Source organism: Camelus ferus, chromosome 11 (genome assembly GCF_009834535.1).
Source record: "Camelus ferus isolate YT-003-E chromosome 11, BCGSAC_Cfer_1.0, whole genome shotgun sequence".
Lineage (NCBI taxonomy): Eukaryota > Metazoa > Chordata > Mammalia > Artiodactyla > Camelidae > Camelus > Camelus ferus.
Window position 1 is genome coordinate 26,367,358 of NC_045706.1, and position 20,302 is coordinate 26,387,659.

Sequence of the window (20,302 nt, forward strand, 5' to 3'; positions counted from 1 at the left end):
GAGCCTCAGGAGAGGGGGAAGGTTTTCGCCTGAGACTCGCTCATAAACGGTGTCCGAATTGTGGCGTCTGGGCTGATGGGGTGAACTGGAGGAGAACTGTGCATGTCCGACCCAACCCCGAAGAGTGTTGTTCAGTGGAAGGGGGAAGGCTGCCTTAAGCATGGGGGTGGGGAAAAGGAGTTGTTAGACAAATCCCAAGGGTTGGGCTTGGGGGGGAGCCGCCTCAGCTGTGGAATTGCCAGTTCTCTGACTGTGTCATGTTCTTTCATCCCTCCACGCTGCTTTCTAGGCCTCTGTTGGGCCTACATGATATGAGATTTTAAGATTTAACAGAAGATTCAGAACCTTAGAGGGAACTTTCCTGATCATTCTAAGTTTGGATTAGGAGCCCTTCTTCTGTGTCTCTTGTGACTTGGGGTTCCCATTGGGCTTCAGCTCCATGAAAGTAGAGATTATGTCTGTCTTGCTCATTGTAACATTCCCAGTGCCTAAAACTTGTAAATTCTCAATAAATATCTATCTGCTGAATGAAATGCCTCTGCTGTAGCTGTTATTGTAGGTATGAAAATTGTGTAGACTTCTCTGTCTCTTCCACCAGACTTTAACTTCCTGAAGGCAGGGACCATGGCTTACTCATCTTGGTATTCCCAGCATAGTAGCTCAGAGTCTGGGAAATAGACAGGCCAGTCTTGTGGTACAGGTAAGTGAGTGGGTGATTCTAAGCTCTGTCTCACAGTACGATCACCAGGGGAGCTTTAAAAACAGTGATGCCTAGGCCCCAGACCAGACCAATCAAAACAGAGTCTCTGGCATAGAAAACAAACATGGTTACCAGGGGAAGAAGGGGTGGGTGGAGGCATATATTAGGAGTTCAAGATTTGTAGATGCTAATAGCTATATATAAAATAGACAAACAAGGCTCTAATGTATAGCTCAAAGAACTATATTCAATATCTTGTAATAGCCTATAATGTAATGAAATAGAATATGAAAAGGAATGTGTGTGTGTGTATCTGTATCTATATCTATAGATTCAGAGATAACTGAATCACTATGCTATACACCAGAAGTTAACACAACATTGTAAACTGACTATACTTCAAAAAACAAACAAAAAACCCCCAGAATCTCTGGGGTCAAGGCATCAGTATTTTTCAAAAGCTTTGTAGGTGAATTAATGTTGGGAACCTTTGGGCTAGGCTCTAAAGAAATGTCAGAATCTAAGGCAGCTAAGAGAACATTCTAGGACAGAGTCCCTTTCTGCTGGAGAGTTTTCTTCCAAAATGGTGTGGTAGTGGAGCAGAAGAGAATAAAGGCTAGATTCTATCCTAACACTCATGAATTCTCCATAGGGGAAGAATTGAGGTAGTCAAATGAGCTCTGCTTTTAAATTAGGGACTTTCCAAGGATGGTCTTCACCGTAATTCCCAGGACTAGCAGAATCAGTACTAGAGGGGAGCTTACTGCAAATGCAGAATCCCTAAACCCCATGCTCCCAAACCTACTGAATCAGAATCAGTATTTGTAGAGCTCCAGGTGATCATACGCACACTGAGGTTTGGGAAGCATTGTTCTGAAGTAGTTGTTCTCAAAGTGTGGTTGGGGTGCCAGCATCATCTGAGGTAAAGGATGGGGTGGGGTTGGGGGGGACTGTGGTTCTCATACTTTAGCTTGCATCGGAATTACCTGAAGGGCTTGTTAATTTCATATTGCTGGGACAATTCCCAGTCCAAAGAGAAAATGGTAAACTCAAAACACCTCACTCAGTAGGTCTTGGGTGGGGTCTGAGAATTTGCATTTGTAACAGGTTCCCAGGTGATGCTGATAGTGCCTGCTCAGGAACCACATCTTTGGCTATTACAAATAAGGCTGTTATGACCATTCATGTACAAGGTTTTGTATGGACATATGCTTTCATTTCTTTGGGGGAAATATGTAGGAATGAAATTGCTAGATCATGTGAGAGGTTTTTTTTTTTATTTTTAGAGAAATTATGAAACTATTTTCCAAAGTCGTTGGGCCATTTTATGTTCCCATCAACAGTTAGATGAAAGTTCTAGTTCCTCCATATCTTCACCAGTTCTTGGTATCATCTGTATTTTGATTTTAACTATTCTAATAGGTACATGGTAGTATTTCATTGTGGTTTTAATTTGCATTTCCTTAATATCTAATGAAGTTGAGCATATTTTCGTGTGCTTATCTGTCATCTGTATGTCCTCTTTGGTGAAGTGTCTGTACAAATCTTTTACCATTTTCTTACTGGACGAACTGTTTATTACTGTGTTTTTTTCTTATTAAGTTTTAAGAGTTTTTTTATTCAAATATAAGACTTTTATCATATACATGATTTGCAAATATTTCCTTTCAATTGTTGAAAGCTTGTCTTTTCATTCTCTTAGCAGTAATGTCTTTCAAAGAGCAGAATTTTTAAATTTTGATGAAGTCCAATTTAACAGTTTGGTTTTTTATGGAATGTGCTTTTGGGGCTGTGTCTAAGAAATCTTTACCTAACCCAGGGTCACAAAGGTTTTCTCCTATGTTTTCTTCTAGAAATTTTATAGTTTTAGGTCTTACATTTAACTCAATGATCCATTTTTTTGTATATAGATATACAATTTTTTCATCATTATTTGTTGAAAAACACAACCTTCATCTTCAATGTCTCTCAACATTGCTCTGTACTTTGCAGTGCATAGTTGTTTTGTATCTATTATCAGATTTATACCTAAGCATTTTATATCTTTTGGTTCCCTTGTAAATAGTATTTTTTTAACTTAATTTCGATTTCTGATTGTTCATTTCCAGTATGTAGAACTACCATTAATTTTTGCATATTGAGCTTGTATCATGCAACCTTGCTAAATTTATTAGTTCTAGTAGTTCAGACTACACTGTCCTTCCCCTATTCCTATAAATATTCTGGAGCTTTGTTCTAGGGTTTGGTTAAATCACTTGGGAACAGTCTAATGCTTTTGAGTCTTGGTTTTAAGATTAGGTAAGGACTGGAGCAGTGTTCAGCCTAGGATGAATTAGTCTTTACTACAGAGGCAATATCCTTCCAAGTACTCTACCACCACCCCTCCCCATCCCCTGACCATGAATTTTGAGGTTTTTACATCTGGCTGGTGAGAATAGACACTATTCTCTGCCCTGTGTAAGTGCCAGTCAGTCAGTTTCCTCTAATCTTTGTAGATGATTCTTTCTCTGGCCTCAGATAGTTCCCTTATATGTACACGCTGATCAGTCCTCAGCTGAATACTCGAGTGGGAACCTTCTGCAGACCTCGAGAACTTCCTCTCTGTGTGCAGTTCTCTTCTTTCTTACACTCTATCCTAAGAACTCCAGCAGCCTTGATCTCCTCAGACTCTCAGCTTTGTATTCTCAACTCACTGAGTTTTCCCGGCTCTGTCTGGGTGCCCCTCTCTGTGCTGTGTGGCCTGGAAATGCACTCAAGGCAGTAAGCTGGGCCAATTGTATTGCTTACTTCATTTGTTTCACAACTCTCAGGGATACTATCCCTCCTTCCCTGATATCCAGTGCCTTTCAACCTGTTTTTAGATATTTTGTTAATTTGGGGGGTTGTTTCAGGAAGGAGAGTAAACCAGTCTTTAATCTTGGCTGCTCAATGGAAGTTGGAATTTAGAATTTAAAGCATGTTTTTATCCTAAAAATTATTTATATCTTTTACAGAATTAAAAATAATTGGTTCATGTATTTCTCAGTTAAAACTATAATTTTCTTCATCTGAAAACTGTTCCTGACCAAGTGAATTGCCCTTTGCTTTAAAAGCAAGCCCATTGCTCACTCCAAATGTTAGAACAGCGCTGCATCTGAATATAAACCAAGCTGCGTTAAATCACCGTGTGTGTATTTCACAATGACTGGCAAAACACAACTGTAGTTCTAGGTACAGCCACTTGAACTAGAGCAGCAGCACTAAATCTTTGCCTCACTCAAGTATGGCCATTCTGTGGTTTGCTTTACAGCTGACTCAATGTCAAAGACATTATGAGGAAGAAGATGAAGCTCAAAGGTAAGATTTATAAACACGTGCTCCCTGCTCTTAGATTAAGTGTCCCTGAAGACTTCAACCTAAAGTGGATCTCTGTAAGTCAAAAACCTGACCGTGCACATGCTCATGTCTTCTATTTGGATACCAGTGGGAATCGTTAAGTGACTATGTAAATCTGACAATCGTGAAGCACAAGCATTTATTTGAGAGTTGAATAAGTGGAGGTGCAAAATGTGAAGCAGTAACAAATGGAATCTGCCTGTAGACACAGTGGAATAACAAGGGTATATGCAGGCATGTGTTGAAGTATTAAAGTGTAAGTATACTATAGGAATAATACAAATTCTGGGGCCCAGATTCAAATCCTATTTGTGGCCATTATAGCTGTGTAGCCTTAGGAAGTCACTTACCCTTCTGGTCTTAGTTCCTACAGTAATACTACCTTACAGGGTTGTTGCAAGCATTAAATGAAATAAAATATGCAAAGTGGTGCCTGGACCCAATGAGATCAATATAAATGTTAGTCATTGGTACCATCATCATCACTATTATTACTGTTGTTTTGGAGAGTTGCATGTACAGGGCAGGAAGGAATGAAGAATGTATGAAGCATCAACGGGGAAGGTCTCCTTGAGAAGGTGGAATCTGAGCTGGGCTTTGAAGCCTAGAAAGAACTAATAATGATGGAAATGGGCAGTGATTTTGGGTGTAGGAAACAGAATGAGCCAAAGTCCAAAAAAAAAAAAAAGTTTGAGTTATGAGGAAGTCTAGTTGGCATGTGTGGTGTTGTTAGGCAGTAGTGATAGGCTGAAAGCAGGAAAAGTCATGGGGTTTGGCGACTGTTTAGCTGTTGCCAATGAGGGAGCAGTGTAGCATGTATCCCAAATGTAAGCTGGCCATCCAAACGTCTCAGACTCAAAGCAATGATGAACTGAAAAACAGTCTAGCAACCAAAACTATTTTAAAACGAATTCAAATTTTTGCTTGCCATTCTCCAAGAACATTAAAAAGCATAAGCTTTAGGAACAGTCCTCAAACTTGCCTTTCCTCTCCTAATTCTCACCTGTCATTAGCTCCAGAGCTTCTCATTCTCTGAACCCCTCGCTTTCCATTTCTTCTGTCCTGAAATGGACATGAAGCCTTTCTCTTTTGTTCCCTTCCTCCTTTCCTTCTGCCCCTTCAGTCTTGTCTCTGTTTATCCAGTCTCTTTATTTTGAATCACAAAGTCTTTTCCATCCTGGAAAACACAGAACTCTCCTTAGAGGACAGGCTTAGCAAAACTATCGAAGACAATATTTTCTTCATGGTGAGTGGTGGAGAGACTTTATTGTGGCAGAGAGTTTATATATTAACACTTACGTTAATACATTTTTTAAAATCATCAAAGATAACAGTAACATTTTGAGCCTTGGTGATGGGGAATGGGGGATATGTCATTATAGAAACAGGGAAACCAAGGAATGGAAGATCTTTGGGGGCAAGAGATTGAATTTGGAATGAGCATGTACTGGGGCTATAGCAGCATTCCAAGGGTAGGTAGACAAATAGAAGCTGGATAACTAGATTGGGAATTTAAATGGATTTGGGCATCATCCCCAAAGAAGTGATAGTTGAAGATGTGGGAATGATTGAGAAGAGAAATACAGAGGAAATATAGAGAAAGATACACAGAACTTTAGAAAATACCTACATTTCAGAATAGGAGTTAACGAGAAGATTCAGGAAAGTAGAGTCCTGGTGTCCAGGCCTCACCCAGATGAATTCCATTAGAATCTCTGCAGGTGGGATTCATGCAATAATAACATTGTCGACACCTTCCCCAGCGATTCCTGTGTAGCCAAGGTTGAAAACCATTGTTCTCGTGGCTTATATGATGCTAAATGGGTTTCAGGCTTGTGTGGGAAGGCAGTTGTTAAGTGATGAAGTCCTAGTTTATTTGATTTATAAATCAGAAACTCTGCCATTCGCATTTTGCTGAGGAACCTAGGGCTCAAAAAGATTAATTAATTTTATCATCTTAAAACAAGAAATCTGATGAACTTCCAGCCTCAGACTTAAAAACCTCTCACTGTCATAGACCAGACTCCTCCGCTTCGTCTTCTCTGACCCGCTCCTCCCCACCCCAGCCCGAGTCCTCCACGCCCCCTGCCCTGAGACTCCCAAGGTTGTGCAAGCTCTCCAGAGGCTCTCCGTTCAGATTTTAGAACACATTTCAGGTTAAAGCTCACCTGTGGTCCCTTCAGCAGCAACAAAGCAGGCCACACTGTCAGAGGAAAGCCGTTTAAGGGCCTCACTCGTAACTTTGTGAGCCTGGAGAGAAGGTTAACTTCTGGAAGAAAATGGTGGTGGCGGGGGGTGGGGGTTGCTTCCTGTATTTTGAGGTGCTAGAGGTGCCCCGACTTCTAGCACAGCCCCCTCCATGCTGTTTATGAATTGGCTTCGAAGCCTGGGGCTGTGGTGGTGAGGCTGCCAGAGCTGATGAGGCATAGCATTTGTGGGAATTCTGTGACTCCAGAAGGCGAAAGGTCAGTTTCTTTTCATTGACAGAGTTCTTGCTGCCTGAGAGTTTATCTCTGGGAATCTTGACTGGTTTCCAGGGTTAGGCTTCACCTCTATTGTTATCTGGAAACACAGGAACAGCCCTATTGTCGTGCCAGACTGGGTTAGACACTGGACCCCATTCCCCACGGCACTGTAATCACACCCTGCCCCCGGGAGTAAAGTCCTGTAGTCTTCCAGAATGGCTGGAAGAGGATTTTTAAAGATACACAAACCTGCTCATGTTCTTCTCATACATATACATTTGTGCTTGATTTATACTCCCCTGTCTTCCATTTTCTCTCTGGACTCCTCAGAATTACCCGTGAATATGATCCAACATTGGAATGCACCCTGGAGCTTGAGGACACACCTGAAATCCCCTGCAAACACTTGTCTTTCATTCAGACTCATACGCTGAAAAGACGGGCACATATAACCCTGAACTCACACATGACTCCACCAGCCCACAGTCACACTAAAAGTGGGTTTGAGTTACATGTGCGCTCGCTTACGTCTTGGCTCACACACCCCTACCTGGAGGTTTGTGTACACAGGGCCTGTTCATTCCTCACAGAGCCAACATCTGTGTTCACGGCCACATCAAAAACACCCCTTCAGGGCCCTAAGAAACAAACGGCAACAGAGATGGGAAACAGGGCAGCTGAAATGGCCGTGCTCCTTCTACTTCTGTCCTGAAGCAAAGCAACCAGGATATTCTGGGCTAACTTGGTGTGTTGGGTCTCAATGCACTTTTACAACAGACCCTGACCCGACTCCGAGGCTCAGAACAGCAGTCTCCTCCCCCACCACGTCTGCTGGGTTCCTCCAGCTGTCTCCAGGGCAATTCTCCCTAAATGCAAACTATTAGCATTTCCTGTTAAAACATTTCTAATAAATAAATGAATACATCATCTTCTTAACCCGAAGCAGGTCGGAAAGCAGCCTAGGAGTTAGTCTGAGCTAAGGACGGACATGGACCACCCAGCACCAGCCCCCTGGCCCAGGGCCAGTGCTGCTTTTGTTTGAATTCCTGTATGAGTAACTGCTCGAGCTGACGCCAGCCAAACTCAGTGAAATATTATTTTTAATATTAAATAAATAGATGGTGGGGTGTGTTGATCTTTTTTTTTTCCCAGTAAATTGCAGCATCACAACATAGAAGCCGGCTCTTGTATCCAGATTTCCTCAGATAGCAGAAGGAAGGCTGACATTCTCTTTGACCTTCCTCACAGAGCACTTACCCCCCAGGAGACAGAAAAGTCCCAGTTGGTGTTGACGGGACCATATTTGGAGTAAGCTGGGAGTTCAAATGCTAACAAAACTTGTATGGGATCATCAACTATTTTTGTTAATCTTTCTAACTTATTGTTTCCTTTCAATATACAAAAGGCACATGCTCTTTATATAAAAATCAAAGCACAGATAAACAAGAAGCTGCTGAAATCCTAGTACCAGTAAGAGATAATTACTGCTGAATTTGGGGGCATATTCTTTCCTGCTTTTACATGTTTTTATTTATGTATCACAGTAGGTGAATGTTGATTTTACAAAAATGGGCTCACATTGTCCATATGTATGCTTTTTTACACAGAATTAATTTGGGGCATCTACTTTATGTTGGTAAATACTCCCCTAAAGCTTTCCTTCTAAGAGCTGAGTCATACCCCATCGTATGACTATGCAACAGTACGCTCAACTTGCCAGTCTCCCTCCCACTGCTGGATACTAAGGTTGTTTCCAAGTTTTTTCTGTCATAAACAACACTCCAGTAAAAACAACAGCAACAACAACAAAGCAAAAAGAAAAAAACAAACCCTTGAAGCTAAGTCTTTGCTTAAATCCTTAATTATTTTCTTAGGATAAAGTCCCCAAAGTAGCATTTTCAGACTTTGGCTACATATTCATCTAATTCCCCTCTAGAATGATTATACCAGCTGACACTGTCACCAGCAAAGAATCAAAATGTTCCCCTGCTGGAACCTCTGCCATGCTGCCTATTATTTTTCAAAGACAATCTTTGGCAATTTGTTAGGTAAATGAAAGAAGAAGAAGAAGAAAGAACCACCAACCTTAAACATTTAACACGAGAGTTGAGTAATGTAGAACTTTTGCACTTTTTTGCAACATGTGTTTCACCGTGTTGGGCAGTGAAGGGGACAGACAGAAGAGGAGACGTGGCTGTGGTGGCCTCAGAAAGGCTCAGACAGGGGAGAAGATGCCTTGATATCAGGTATGACTGGAAGAAGTCAGTGCTCTGCAGACCCAAGGTAAGCAAGAGGAGAGACTCTACCATGGGCGTTTCCCAAAATGTATTCTCAGTGAGATTCATTAATTTGGAGGGAAAAGACACTGAGGTCAAGGAGGTCTTGGGAATAGTGGGATAGCCAGGTTAGAGTTGTTTCTTCACAGTAGGATTTCTCAGAACCTATAAAATGCTAATAAAGTGCTCCAAAGGGGAGATATGGTATGCAATTTAACCACATATCCAGCTTCACCCCCCTACCCCCACCTTTTTTTATTTTTCAGAGAGCATCTCATGGACCTGGTGCTTGGTGGAACACACTTTAGGAAGCACAAGCAAGGGGAGAGGGTATAGCTTAAGTGGTAGAGCACATGCTCAGTATGCATCAGGTCCTGGGTTCAATCCCCAGTACCTCCTTTAAGAATGAATAAATAAGTAACCTAACGAACAATATTAAGCTAAGGAAGCACAAGCAGAGAATGGGAGATAGGTCAGAAATGAAGAGATGGGGACGAGAGAAAGAAAGAGACAAGAAAAAGTAGGAGAATGGAAGGGAAATTAGAAAAATGGGACAGGAGAGAAACATAAAGGGGAAAGGAAAGGAGAAAGGGAGGCAAAGAGAGGGAAGAAAAATTTAAGAGAATGAAGAAAAGGAAGTGGGGAGCTGAAAAGTACCAAAAGAAAGACCTCTTATTACTAAAAGCACCTCCCTATTGCTGTGAAGACAGACGAGGGGCCTGTAATCTCCTCTGTGCTCACCTCCCCAATGTAATCTCCTCTGTGCTCACCTCCCCGACCGGCCCCTCAACCCCAGCCTGTCACTCTCCACAGTTGGTTTTCTCTGAAATGTGACCCATCTTGCAGCCCCTTCCTTAGTGGCTGTTCCTTAACATGCAAGAATTCATTTGCAAGGGAAGCTCAGAACATGGTAATAAACAGTAGGCGCCCAGAGAAACCCAGTGGAAAAAATACAGTAAGAAATATCAAAATATTTAATCACTGTATTTTTTACTGTTCTGTAGCTTCTTGTAGTGTAAGACATGACCAAAACGAAAACAACATACTCTACTCAGCCAGGAAGTCTAGTTGCCTAAAGAGCAGATGAAGGCAGATTGAAAGCTTTTAAACCCCAACTGGGCCTTTTACCCAAAAGGGTTTGCTTTCAAGCAAAGTGAAAGCACCAAAGTGGTAAAATAAATTCCTAAAAGCTTAAATGCTATGCATGTACACAGCGCTGAACCCTTTAGAATTCTACAACAAGAGGATACTTAATTATTTAATGGAAGCTCTTTGTTATTTTTTTAAAAGTCTCAAGTAACACATGCTAAAATAGAAATAAGTACTTTGAAATAAACTCATGGAGTGTTCATCCAAATCTGAAACCCTTAGAGTTCTCAGAAATATGGGGTAGGATTTGAAGCAGTAAGATTAAGACTGACAACAGATTTCATTAGAACAGTGATTCCCAACCTCTTAATCACCATGACTTTTTTTTTTTTTTTTAAAGTTCCCTGCAGCCAGTCAGTCATCTTAGGTCTTCACTCTGTATTCATGTCCACAATTGCTCATGGGTTCAATGCTGGAGTGTCAGGATGCCCAATAACATTCCAAAATTTTCTGTGATTTCAACAGATGTAAGTCATAGTGGCTAGCATAAGACACTCAGGGTCAGGGAATGGGGTTGATATTCTTCTATCTAAAAGGAAAGAAACTTGACATTTAGTTAACCTCGTCAATACTATCACAGATAAGGAGTTGGCCCTTCATATTATTAAAAATAAGACACAAGCCATTATCACTGACTTCCTAAATGTCCCAGAGGATGAAAAACCTCACATTTGAGGTTCTTCTGAAAACCTTCCAGCTCTCAAGATTTGCTGCATTTTTTAGAGCCTCTAAACCAGGGGTGGCCAGTGGTGGCACACATGCTGCTGTTCTCGCCCTCTGTGCCTGTGGCAGACAGCTTTAATCAAGCTCTACAATCTCTCCCACTGAGTGGTTTTCTTAATACAGTGTCCCACGCAACCAGTGATTCAGAGCTGGTGCTGAAGATGAAACCAACTTGTCTTTCCTGCTCGACCCTGAATCTTAGGTGATTAGTGCATCAGGCAAGTACAGGGGATACAGGCTCAGGATTCCTCTGAGTAGGGAAGCTTAAGATCCCATGTTAAAGATGGAAGATGTAGAAATGAGGGGAACCAAGAGACGTGGAGTCGCATGAGAGTAAGATCTGACTTCTCTCCCATCCTCTCGACAGCTGATTATAAATAGCCGCTCCTCATTCTTTTTGCCTCCTGTACTTCTATTCCTAGAATAGGTGCAAGGATTGGACAAAAAGGTATCGGAATGAACAGAAAAGGTTAGTCCCAGAATGGCTCAGTCTGGGCTGGGAAACTTCCAAAATGGTCTTGGAATAATCATAGTGATACCACCCTACAGGGCCATAGAGTCAGAGTTTCCTGGTCTCCCAGCTCTCTCTCTCAAATTAACTCCTTGGAGCTTGACAGCCTTGTGAGAAAGGCGGAAGAGATGTCATCTTCGCTTTTACTCGTGAGGAAAGAGAAGCTTAAAGACGATAAGTGATTTTGCAAGGTCACATGGCTGGGAAGGGATGGAATGAGAAAAAGAACCCAGATTTTAAAACTGCATCCAGCACTCCTTCTGATGCATTCGTGCTATTCACATCGGGGTGGAAGCATGCCAGGATAGGTAGGGCAGGGCCAGGAGGTTATTTCAAAGATTTGGTATAAAATGACACTTCTCAAAAATTTTAGGTAAACATTTTGATACAAAGAGTGTAAAGGCACATTATGAAGTAGAATGCAGAATTTGCATGACTTTTTACAATAAAATAACAAGATTTCAAAGATATTGGCATCTTTTTCCAGGCTTTGCCTCCAGGTCTTCTGATGGGTTAATTGTTTCTCTTTCTTGTTCTCTGCTGTTCTGGTGGAAATGAGTGAAGAGTACTGCTCTTCACCATGCTGCCTCTCACCTCCCTCCTCCCCTTCCTTGTTCTTCATTTATTTAGGTGATTCTGCCACCCTCAGAGTCCCCAGGGGCGGCTTGCTTGTGCATCATTTCAGAGGCATGGAGCTGTCATGGTTGGGTTCTGGTGAGGCTCTCTTCCTGGCTTACAGGCAGCTGCCTTCTCACCATGCATGTCGTCACATGGCAGAGTGAGCAAGAGAGGCTCTCTGCTGTCTTTTCTTATAAGAGCACTAATCCCATCATGGGGGCTCCGTCCTCTTGACCTCTTTGGGTGGGCTGATCCAGAGTCTGAACAATATTATCAAGGACTCTGAGGACTGGTAGCATTGCCTTTATACTAAGGCTGAAGTAGGATGTCTGAGACTTTGTGCTTCCTAGTTCATGTCCAGTAAACATATCTCATTAGTCGGAATCATGGCATGGACTCATTCCCCAACCAGTCACCATGGCCAGTGTGATGGGCTTTACTGATTCACTTAAACCAATCAGAGTTCATTTCAAGAGCTGAAGGAATGTTCAACCTATCCAAGTTCCACAGTTGCTTCATAATCTGGGAAAGAAAAGAGTAGAGATGATGGGAAGTAACTATGTTGCCCACTACAATTTCCTCTTTAAAACTATCTACTTTAAAGTGTTGAGTGTGTCAGCTACATGGAAAGTTGTAAGAAAAATGAACTAATTGACCATCTGCCTGTTTATTAGGAACTATAGTGACCACCCTGGGAATGGGTAATAATGGGATGGACCCTACAGAAAACATTAAGGGAAAAACTGAGAATACCAATGTCAACACCCCTGTAAACTCTTATGTTGAGGCAACACAAAGGAATTTAAGAAAGGGTCAGACGTCCCTGACCCCCAAAACCCGCACTTGGGGTTTCCTTGTGTCCACACTTCACCTGCAGCCACGTTCTCCTCCAGGTCTGGGAAGTGTCACCTTCATTCTTTTTCCATATGGAAATTGGCATTGTATCATGCCAGCATGGTGGGACCTGAATCTTTGCTTTATTTAAATCACTTTGCAAATGACTTTGGAACATAGATAGATAGATAGATAGATAGATAGATAGATAGATAGATAGATAGATAAAGAATCTATTACACTAAGTGAAATAAGCCAGTCACAAAAGGACAAATACTGTATAATTCCACTTATGTGTGGTACCCGGAACAGCAAATTCGTATAGACAGGATGTAGAACGGTGGTTGCCAGGGACTGGAGGTGGGGCAAATGGGATGTAATGGGTTCAGAGTTTCAGTTTTGTAAAATGAAGAGTTCTGGAGATGGAGGGTGGTGATGGTTGCATAACAAAGTGAATGTACTTAGTACAACTGAACTGTATACTTAAAAATCATTACCATGTTAATTTTTATGTTAATGTGTATTTTACAATTTAAAACATGTTGAGAGTAATTTGTGGGATTTCCTTTTTTAAAACCTTACTTTTACTATCATTTAAAAAAAACTTCTATTTTTATTATAAACATCTTACTTGAACAGTCAGCAAAATTTTTTCCCACCTCAGGCACCTGTATTTTTTTTTTTAAGATTAAATTTAGACCTTTTATTGAGCTACTCTGGATTTTCCCCCTAGATTTGCAATGTTTTCTAGATTTTCTAATTTACAATATTCTTCCAGAATATCCCCTTCTATTTTCACCCTTCCTGATAAAGGAGTTCTTTTGCATGTAGCTCCTTTTCCTCTCCCCAGTGGACTAACTTTAGTTAATGTTAGTGGCATTAGAGTTACCATCATCACATATTTTCTTGGGAGGATCAGAATAGCCCAACCACATTTTGGGTAGGATTCAGCAAAAGCCAACTTCTCCCACTAACTGGAGCTGCAGCCTGAGTGTCCCATCTTTTCCCAGACACTCAACAGTCACCTCCTCTGCCAGGCCCTTTATGAACAAGATTTCATCGGGTTGTCCCAGCTTCCCTGAGAGGTCTGCATATGTTCACCATCATACATGGGGACACCCAGAGATGTTAAGTAACTTGTTCAAAGCTCATAGTTAGTGTCCTTGGCAACAAAGCTTTGTAATGTTGTTCTTTCTATACTACACTGCCTCCACCCAGACTTTTCCTTCCATTCCAGGCATTAGGATATTTCTGTTTCTGAAATGGGTATTGAAAAAGCCTGCTAGGAAGAGCTGGTGCTGGAATCCTTCAGTAAGAGATGAGTCATCACAGCTTTCTTACTTACCTCCCAGCGTCTCCCTCTCCCTCTACCCAGTTCCTCCAGGTTCCCCCAGTTCTCCAGCTGCCATCACCACACCTAACCCAAGGACACATTAATCCTCTCCTTGAGCCAACCTGGGTGGAAGCAAATCCCCTTTGTCTCTTTTTTTGAGCAGAAACAAGGATCGCACTTTTCAAAAAATAAAGGAATGTTTACTACGAATGTAAGACGAAGTCAAACCAAACCATAACAGGAAAAGACAAAAGCATCAGCGTAGATATACTGACAGAGGGAGGACTCCTCCATGATCAACTGCCGTCCTTCCAGGGGGCTAAGGGCCATCTGGCTGCACTTTCCATTCCCCATCTGCACACCCACATCCCCTCGTTGGGGAGCAGAATCCAGGTTCCTTCATCCTTCCTGGGCCAGCAATAGGTCTGGAGGCCAAATGGACCATTCCCCCGACCTGCCCCCCACAGAAGGTAACCTCCACATCTCTCTAGCCTTGAAGTCTTATGACCTGTTTCCATACCTGGAACTGAGTGTCCTTCTCTGGTCGAGGGGTAGAGGAAAGGAATGTATTGAGCACATATTGTGAGAAGAACATGACAGGAGTTTAATCCTCAAGGGCACTTGTACAAACAGGTATTGTAAGGAAGACTTAAGAGTGTGTTCAAGTTCCAGCAGTGTCCATCTCTAACTAGTTATGAGACCTCAGGCTGGGCAAATCTTTCCACCCTCCAAGTGCCATTTCCCTCCTATGTAGAGTTTCAGGGACAGCTGAAGAGGTAAATGCACACAGCACTCAACAATCCCTTCCAAAATGTTCACTGTTATCAGTGACGCTATGAGCTAGCTCATAGTCCCATTTTACAGATGAGGCAGCCTTGGAAGCCAGGTCTGCTGCAGTCAAGGCATGTTCTTTCTATCTCCTCACTGCTACGGTCCTCACACAAGCACTTGTTCTCATTCTGTCTTGCACCATTACCAGGCTGTGCATTTATGGGGGCCAGAACAGCTCTAAGTAAACAACGGTTTGAACTGAATGCATGAATGCCCATGTTAGTAAAAGGAGAGGAAATGATTTGAATTTGAGAGACAGAAAACTACTTATACCAGAGGCTAATAGATTAGTTCATTTAGACAAGTCAGTTAGTTAATATTTACTGAGTATTCATAGGCTACCTGGCCCTATTCATACAGATTGTGCCGTTTTGGATGCCTGGAGGGAGTGGGAAAGGCAGGGTAGGGGGGTTGGAGGAATGAGGAAGTTAGTCTAAAAATCTGAATTATAAATTTTAATATTATTTTATTGTTTTCAGATAATTGGAATTCTCAAGCTGGGTTAAAAACGTATTGTCAGAGAAAGTAAAAACTGATAATATAATATGATTTGTATGAACCATATTTAGTAGCTGTTATGTGAAAACATTTCTGTCCTCTTCTGTGCCCAAATCTTGGTTGCATGCATACTTTGCATAATCTCCCCAAACTAGTCATTTTAAATTTCAAATTAGTATAGAGTCCAAGTGAAGGTTTTTATTGGACCGTTGCTTTGGGCAGAAAGTACTTGAAGACACCATGCCTTGGATAGAAGGACAAGATTCCAGAGAGTAGGACTTCGTGTCTTGGGGGTTTATGCTCTTGCTCAGTCACTCATTTGATTTAGGAAGGGGACCAGCAGCACAGGTAGGAAACCCAAAGGTCCTGGGCACATGCAGTTAGTTGGGGGTGACATCACTGTTGTTGGGAAGGCTTGATGTTGTTAGGGTTGTGGATGAATTGGTGGAAAGTGGGGACTAGAAGGAAGAACCCAGGGCCAAGGATCGCTCGTGGGGCATCTGCAGGTTCAGGCATGTAGGAGAACAGACAGGTTAAAGCAGGTTGGATCACATGTGACACAGTGGGAAAGGGCTTATGGGAGCGGCTCCCAAGCATGAATCCTCAAAATAGTGTTGAAATGGGAATGAGATGAATCTGGGGACCTCACTCAGTCACCGCAGTCAGTCTTGAATCATTAAATGGATGACAGTCTAATAAGGTGTCTCCAAGCATATCTGAATCCCAGTCTCACACAGGTTGAACAATATTGGCAAATCATTTAATCTTTGGGTTTCCATTCCATCATCTGTAAAGTGGGGATAACAACAACAGTACCTGCCTCACGGAGATGTTATGAGGATTAAACATCTTGACGAATGTCACATGCTCAGCGTTGTACCCAGCACCTAAGCACCTCAGTGCTGGATACCAGGCAGTGATGATTACTATTGAACCGCAAGGACCTAGGGCTGCAGCTTTTGGTTTGAGAGCCCCTCAAGGGCAGGATCTATGGTTTTATCTTTAGTACTCATCAAATTATTTTGTTCATTATCATGATTGTTGTTAATAAAACAACATTCAATGCTTCCAATGGTGACTAATTCCTAATACCAATCAACCTCTCTGTGGACCTGGAATCAACTCTTCCAGGTTTTTTTCCACCAGAAAAAGAGACAGCTGAGCCATAGCAACAGAGTTAAGCTGTCATGTGAGTCATCCCGGCTCCCGTTGCATATCCTTACATTATTCCCTGAACCTCATATCCCACAGAGACAGCACAGAAAGAAGAAAGGAATGTGAAATCAGAGGTAGAGAACTGTCTTCTTGGGGGGTTGGAAGGCACTGAAGTTTCTCCAGACCAACCACTCCACAGTCAAATAAGTAAAAGTGATGTCAAGAAGAAAACAGAGAGAAGTGAAGGGAGGAAGGAAGGGAACCCTCCAGGGAAAGGCAGGTTACAGGTTCCAAGGTGGTTCAACAGAAGCTTTGCTTCTAACTCCAGTGTTAACAGCTGATCTGTGCTATAGCAGATGGCTGAGGTCCCTGGGGAGTAGACAAGCGTTCTCTTCCCCAGATCCTGAGGTCTCTGGCTGCGGATCTCTGTCGCAAAGAGGCACCTACTGCCTCTTATAGATACTCTCATTAGATAAGCTAGGTTAAATTATAATAGACTTTTTTTTTCAACCATAATTATTCTTGTCCACTTAGCTCTGGTAGTACTTGATGTCTGTTACCATCTTTCTTTCTTTGAAATCCCTTTCCTTTTTAAATGTTGTCTCTCTACTTCTTTCATTCGAAGTATACATTTTTTTTTAAAGAAAAGCCCCTTCATGTCCTTATTTTCTCTTCCTCTGCCTCTCCAACTGTCTATCTCCTGCCCTTTTGCCCTTCTGTTCTTTTTGATTATTTATTTCCTTTTCTGTCTTACTTGCCATTCATCTTGATCTAACACTGCATATGACTTTCTACTCATATTCAGGTCTACATCTTCAGCCCAAGATAATTCTATCTCTTCACAGGGAGGAAAAATGAGAAAAAACAAGAGCTCTGGGTTCTGGCCCTTCCCTCATTGTGTGATTCTGTTATTTCCTGGTGCTTTTAATTCTTAGTCTCAGCATTGAAAAGACAGAATGACCCAGGATACTGCTCAGTAATGCGCTCCACAAATCACCTTTCAACTAAAGGCTCAGAAGGCACGGCTTCACCATATAAGGTGCAAGCTGTTCCTGATATCGTGCTTTTACAGGGCTGAGTAACCTGCTGGAGTCCAGTGCCTGCTACCCTAGTGCCCATAGGCACTGGGACACTTTGTAATTCTGGATAGCCTTCGCTTTGGAATTAGAGAGACTTGGGCAGAAGGGTGGTTCAAAGTCAATGCAGTCCATCCAGCCACCTGACATCTACATCCCTGAATCCAGGGGAGGGAAACTCACTACTTCCCAAGGCAGACTAATACATTCCATGACCAAACAAGAAAGCTGAATTTTCAATGAAACATCTGTATGTTTGGTCTTGGTGGTTGTTTGCTTAGCAAACTATCCTTCTATGAATGATAGTTATTTTTAACTTTCAGTAGCCATAGGTCCTTCCCCTTCTGGTAATGTCTTTGCAGGAGAAACGGCTTTTAAGTTACCAGAATACTGGACTGTCTTTTTAAAATTTACAGATGTGGAGGTAAAAACGTGTTTGTAGTACATGGATCCATCCTCATTTGCCTCATTATCATGTACAATAACAGCTAATACTTTTGCAGAATTACTATGTGCCAGGCATTATTCTAAGCATTTTGCATATACTAAATCGAGTAAATATGATTTCTCTAAACAACTTTTCCTATATGCTTCCCTACAGGGGCCCAGAATTTGATGGCACATCAAGAGAAGAAGGAATCTAGATGTCATCTAGTCAATCCTCAACTTTCCAGATAAGTCACAGAGAGGGTATGTGACTTACCTTAGGTCACACAGCCACTAGTGGTAGTGTGGGGTCCCTAATTGCTTGATTTTTTTCTCCCTTTCCATAACTAGAAAGATGGGATTTGTGTGGATTTTAGGGTCACAGACATCTTGGGCTCAATCTTCATTCTACCACTTACTATTGTAGCAGTTTGTGTATGTGACTTAACTCTCTGAGCCTCCGCTTCCTTTCATGTCACAGCACTTACCTTAGAAGCCAATCTGGGTTTCAAATAAGATATTTGAAAAGTACATGGAATAAGTTTGCATAGTGTTAGGTATATAGACACTCAGTAAATGTATCCTCTTCTTTCTCTCTCTCTGCATTTGAGTGAAGATGAGGAAGAGTTGATGGGTCTGAGTTGGAGGATTGTTACAGAAGTACAGGCTCTCTGTAAACAATAAAGTAAACAAAAACATCAAACAGAAAACAGAAAAGAGCAGAGGTGAGAAATGGAAAGAGAAGTTGAGGAAAATGCTATCAACAGCATTTACTAAGCACCTCCTGTTTATACGCTGAGGTCCTCTACCAGCTAACCAATGTATGGATGGGACTTAAGGATATTCTTGTCCTCCAAGAGCCTGCGATACTTTTGAAGGGACAAGATTTATTCATTTGTAAGAGAGAATTAAAATGCAAAGGGGTTGTTACTCTTGGAGGTGAGAGGAGAGAGCAATCACTGTATTTCTGGTATCTTTGGAGACCAGACAGCAGCTCAGTGGTGCTGTGGGTGGGAGGTAAGGGAAGATGAGAAAATCTTGCAGAGCCCAGCCATTTGAGTCTGATGACAAAGGCTTGGGAATGTCTTTACAAGGGGAGACCTTTGGTATTGTTAAAACTGCAGTGGTGAAAATGATCTTAGTATTCTTTGTAACAACAGAAAATCCCCAAACAAACAAACCTAAGTGGGGCCTGGTAGTCTCACTGCCTTTATGCTAAGGAGGAGGAGGGGTGGGCAGGCTGAAGACGTCCAGTGCATACTCCTGGTTTCCTTATTCAGCCTGACAGACACTGATACCCCTTGTTGAGTTAGTTATCCAGATCCTCTTTAAGCTCCATTTCTTTCTTTCCCCAGCAGATCCCTGGAGAGATGCCCTTTCAACCCTGCATCTCTGCTAAATGCCTTTCGGATCCCAGCAGCGGAGCCCACTGGGTGGCTTGACTGACTCAGAGCAGACTATTACTGAGGGCTGCAAGGGTTGGTGAAAAGAATTCTAGCCAAATCCAGGTTAGAAGAGAAATGACAGCTCCTCACCAGAGTATTCCCGTGACAAAGCACAGCAACCACCTTACAAAGGGTTAATACTCCCCCCTCCCCTGCCCCCCAACTTGCTGCCAGAGATCAGCTAATCTGATAATTATGGCAACAAACACAGTTTAGACAAACAAGACCTGACCCTGAGGGTTTGGAATGAAAACATTTACTCTCTCCCTCCCCAGAGAGACGGTGCCTGGAGCATACACACAGAGAGACACTGGGAAAATACCCTTGTGCTGGAGCGACAGGGTGAAAACATCTGTGTTCCTGAGCTGCTTAAGAAGATGAAGTTAATGGGGAGCAGGAAGAGGGTGGGGGAGGTGGGAGGAGTGGGGAGGGGTGCAGTCGGAGGGCGTGCATGTTTGGAGCAGATGGAAAATGTACCCAGAACTGGAGATGTAAGCCAATTGTAATTGATTTTACCACAGAGGCAGAGTGAAGGGAGAGGTACGGAGGAGTCTCAATGATGCAGAATTCCAGTGAAAAACCGGGAGAGTGGCTAAGGGAGGAGAAACGTCTTAGTACCCCGAAGTAAGAGTTATTCCTGAGAGCTGGAAGGGAAGGCTATTCCAAGCAGTCCATGGTTCTAAGTGAATTTAACATCTGCCTGCCAGGGAGTGAGGTTCACAGTCTACCTTGGCTGGCCATCCTTTTGTCACCCCCAGTTTTGCTGCTGCCTGCACAACATGCCCTTTCCCCACCCTCTGCCTGCCTCAAAATTTGTCAAGCTGCTTTCCCCCCTTTTACGTCTAAAATGTTGCTTCCTAGAAGAGACCTTTCTGGGTTGCTTAAGC

At 42.4% G+C, this 20,302-nt stretch overlaps 1 long non-coding RNA gene across 2 annotated transcripts in view; it reads right to left on the reverse strand.

Moving 5' to 3' along the window:
• Positions 1-4,019: 4,019 nt before the first annotated feature.
• The window catches only part of LOC116667076, a 32,268-nt gene continuing 15,985 nt past the window's right edge, over positions 4,020-20,302 (reverse strand). Inside the window, exons 2-3 of one of the 2 annotated variants that reach the window (XR_004323847.1) lie at positions 5,706-12,339; positions 4,020-5,252 (exon numbers count right to left, since the gene is read on the reverse strand). This is a non-coding gene — a long non-coding RNA (uncharacterized LOC116667076). Of the gene's footprint in view, positions 5,253-5,275; positions 12,340-20,302 lie in introns of those variants that run through there. The other variant, XR_004323846.1, reaches the window with a different exon arrangement.